We start from the raw sequence: 4,303 nt of genomic DNA on the forward strand, positions 1-4,303 counted from the left end.
TCTTTTTCCTTCTGACTAATTTCAGCTAGCATAATCCCTCCCAGTTCCATTCATGTTGCCACAAATGGCATGAGTTGAGTTTGTCTTTTTTGACTGCTAAGTAATATTCTGTTGTATAAATATACCACAACTTCTTGATCCATCCACATATTTTGTGGCATTTAGGTTGTTTCCATATCTTGTCTATTGTAAATAATGCTGTGATAAATAGGAGTGCAGGTTTCCTTTTGAATTAGTGTTTTTGTATCCCTTGGGTAGATTACTATGAGTGGAATAGCTAAATGATTATTTCTTTAAAATTAATTATCTAGCAAAAAATGAAGTATGATTTTCTTTTCTGGCAAACTTCATTCCTCATATATTTGCTTGCTTCAACTTGGAGTTTCCCAGTGGGCATTATCCTAATCGGTCTATTACCAGGCATTGGGTTCCACTAGTTTGATTTTTTCCTGAATTCTGTTTCCTACACCAAAACCTATGTCCCCTGTATCCCATCCCTCCATCCTCTTCTTTGTCAACTATATGGTTCAATGCGGTAAGTAAGATAATTATAGACAGTATCTTAAGACATATACATTTTAATTGGTGATGTTTTTATTGATGATATGATACCTTAACACAAAGAGGTGTTTCCAATGGCAGAAATTTCAGACTCTCAGGACCTGTGTGGATGTTACAAAATATTATCAGTCATTTTAGAATCCTTCAACACCTTTTTGTAACCTCAGTGCTGCCTATTCTGATTACACTTAAGGTAGCTTAGTCATCTGTCATTTAGAGCAAATCTCTAGAGTGGTGATATTTTCCAACCAGAAATTAATATAAATGATAAAAAGTGAGGGGGGACTTCTTGTGTATATATTGATAATACAAAGAGAAATTTATAAAAATATTATTTAGGTTTACATAAAAATAATTCTTATTCAGAAGTAAAAAAATGATAAGAAATTGCAAGTTTCACAGAAAATAAACTATGGTTATAGAATGGCCATGTCAGATTTTTATGCTACAGTAGTACAGAAGAATGAGACCTTTGGGGCCAGAGACCTGAGTTTTTATGACAGCAGTGCTACTAACATATGTGATTTAGAACTAGACCTCTAACACCATGGATGTTCTCCCCCTTAACCTCTGAACAAGAAAGAAAATATCATTTTTCTTTCAGTGTTGTCTTTGGCATCAGACAGACCTGAGTTTCAATGCTGGTTCAGCCATATACTAAGCAATGTGACTTCAGCAGGTAACATTCCATCTCTGAGTGTCAGTGTCCACATCTGTAAAATGAACACTCCCCGCCCTGTCTCTGGTGAATTCTCTCACCCTCCCATGCCTCTGACCTGTACCCCAGTTCTTTTATAAATAAATGAATCTTTAAAAAAAGAATTCCTTCATCATTAAAAAAATGAACACAATAGTATGTAACACATTAGCTGCACACATTTTGAAGTGTTCAGTAAATTATAAAGAAAATTAATAAAACATGAAACTAGGTTAGTTAAGTTCAAAGTTCCTTTCTATTATTAATCTAGTTATTGAGAGAGAGAAAAGTAGAGGAAATAAGGGGGGTAAGTGTTAGGTTATGATCACATCCTTATTTTTTCCTCAAATAATGTATCAACAGCCAAACACTATTTCTGAAACTGGTTTATTCTGACTGTCTCCTTCTTACCCCACTTGCTACCAAGAATATTTATGAGGAAGAGTTAGACTCTATATTTTGAGCATAATTCCTCAATTTCATTTCCCAAATGAGTTCTGCCAGGATCCAGAATCTGCTCCACTAATAATGACCTTCCCCAGTGAAAATTAAACACTCATTAATCTATAGACACCAAATATAAAATTGTGCCTGCAAAATAATACTAGTTAAATCATCATCCTTCAACTTTGTGGCAAATAGGAAGCCTTTAACCTCAGAACACTTAAGAATTTGGGTTTTAAGAAGCCATAATGCACAGGTATTACATGAATCTCTTGCAGAGAAACTTCCTGCCATGCTGTTTTGCTGTGGTTTTCTTTCTACCCACCTAAGCCTCATGAAAGCAAAAATAATGATCAATCATATAAAGTGGGACTTGTCTGAAATAACAGAAATGCGATAGAAAATGAGTGTTAGGAATGCAGAGCAGCAGACACTGGTTATCAAACCAGGAGATTGCTCATTAATATTTGGCACTGGCTGATAATGGATCATACCCAGAGCCTCTGCACTATGTCCTGACAGCTTGGTGTCCACTTACACCCTTCAGCAGTCACATCAACTTGAATACCCTCATTGTCAATGTAAACCAGAGGTTTCAGTCTGCAGAAACAGTGTCCCGGTTTTCTGCTCACAGGCCCAGCAAAGTCAGGGATTATTAGGAAAAGTAGTCTTTTTTTATGACCACTTTAACTCTTTCCTTAAGCAAGAATTTTATGAAATGTTCACAGTATCCTTCTAATGTCCTTTAAAATAGTCTTTGAAGTTTGTTGGTTGAAAGATAATGCTTTCGTAGTGCAATGATTAAGTGAAACGGGTAAATTTGAGAGTAAGGGATTAAATTTAACCACTTTGACTCTGGCACATACCGTAATCAGAATGGCACCAATGACTCATGGTGTTACACACCAGCCAGGAATGCATTCAGTTGTACTTTCTCTTGGCTGCCTTGATTAATTCATCAAATATACTGATTTATTCTAAAAATATTTATTAGCCTTGTGCTATGTGTCTGAAATAGAAAGATGAAAAGATCATAGTCTTGCCTTCCAAAACTCATAGAGGCCTGGGGGAGATATAAGTGAAAGCAAGTGATTGCATTACTACAGTGGGGTGTTTCCAAAGTGCCATAGGAACCTCCGAAAGGGCTCCTAATTTGGAGAATACCACAAAACTCCTGCTAAAAGAGACATCAGAGACCTATAGGAACAGTGACCACAGTGTAGAGAGGCTGGCATCAAAGAGAAAATAGAATTCTAGATTAAAATATTAATCTAAAGTTCAAGTGATCATTAACTAAATCTTTTTATTTTCAGAATTTTAACCTCTGAAGTTCATTCAGAGATGTGAGAGCCATGTTAGTGCCATCTGACTCACACAGCATCTGGGTCACCCCTGCCTCCTGGGGGAGGAGATGCATTACTGTTGGCTTTCCAGACTGGACGTAGGCGTAGACACTTCCACAGGCTTCTGCACAGTCTCATCAATCGTGGACACACCTGCCAATGAAGCCTTACTGTGGGAAATAACAAGAAAGGCAGTGCTGTTGCCAAATTAGAGCAGGGGGGATAAAATTGGAAACATTCACTACCTCCAGGGGAGACTTATACTATGGAAAGAACTTGCAACCACGAGCAAATGAAGCCACAGTGCCAACACTTCTTTCCTCAACCAGCCCTTACAGATCTCCTAGGTTCACCCAAGTGCTTTGGGAAGCCAAAATACTGAGGCTGAACATGCCATCGAGTAACCCAAGAAGTGTTCAGGCCTTTCCTGTTCCCATTCCTCCCCCTGAATGAGTCAGGCAGTGGTCACTCGTCAGTCATCATTCTGGCAGTTCCGCCATCAGTAAGCACAAAGCCTTTTGTACTGTTTGATCTTCTCAACCCACATTTATGGGTAGCTCGTCTGACCCACCTCCCTGGGTTGGTAAGGGGTAAAGAAAGTGCTTTCTTTATAAAAAGCAAAGTCCTATTTTTACTATTAAAATGCAAAGTACTATTTTTCTATTCACAGGGAAATTCCTGTGAGGCAGGTGAAGTGAGCACTATTAACTCTCATTTTCAAGTTGGAGTAACACAGAGGATAGAGAAGAAAATGCAATGTATAGATTAAGAAAAGCTGTAGGTGTTTGGCTATCTTTCTGGAATCAAGAAAATAGAACATATTTTAAAATTTCTAATCAACATTTTCAAATTTAAATACAATGGTTTGATTGAATTTTAATTTTTCTGTTTTCAAAAATTTATCTGGGAAAACAGTTAGAGGTGATTTTTCTCTCCTTCACCTTATAAACATTAAATTTAGTGTGGCAATCAGTGAGAACAAAGAAATAAATCAAACTGCAGGGTTTTTTTTCTCAGTAAAGTCCAACTTCTAAAACAAAATGGGTATTCTGTGGGGACAATTGGGCAGGTGTGGAAACTTCGGCAAGCAAAATGTTCACTTATCTTTCCCTGTAAAGCGATTTCTGAACTCCAGAGCATCCTCGTTTCTCGCTGCTCTCAAGTGGCTCTGCTCTAACCCGACATTGATCCCTCAGTGAAGTGCCTTTGTCATTTGCAGCTCTAAGTGGTGCAGCAGCTGCAAGTTGATGGAGAGAGG

At 37.7% G+C, this 4,303-nt stretch overlaps 1 long non-coding RNA gene across 1 annotated transcript; it reads right to left on the reverse strand.

Moving 5' to 3' along the window:
* Positions 1-633: 633 nt before the first annotated feature.
* LOC129145829 (uncharacterized) lies at positions 634-3,526 on the reverse strand. The gene is made up of 3 exons (XR_008551922.1): positions 3,077-3,526; positions 2,569-2,711; positions 634-662 (listed from the first exon to the last, which is right to left on the reverse strand). It is a non-coding gene; the product is annotated as an uncharacterized LOC129145829 (long non-coding RNA).
* Between the last annotated feature and the right edge of the window lie 777 nt (positions 3,527-4,303).

This window comes from Talpa occidentalis, unplaced genomic scaffold, assembly GCF_014898055.3.
Source record: "Talpa occidentalis isolate TD23 unplaced genomic scaffold, MPIMG_talOcc4v2.1 talOcc4.14, whole genome shotgun sequence".
Lineage (NCBI taxonomy): Eukaryota > Metazoa > Chordata > Mammalia > Eulipotyphla > Talpidae > Talpa > Talpa occidentalis.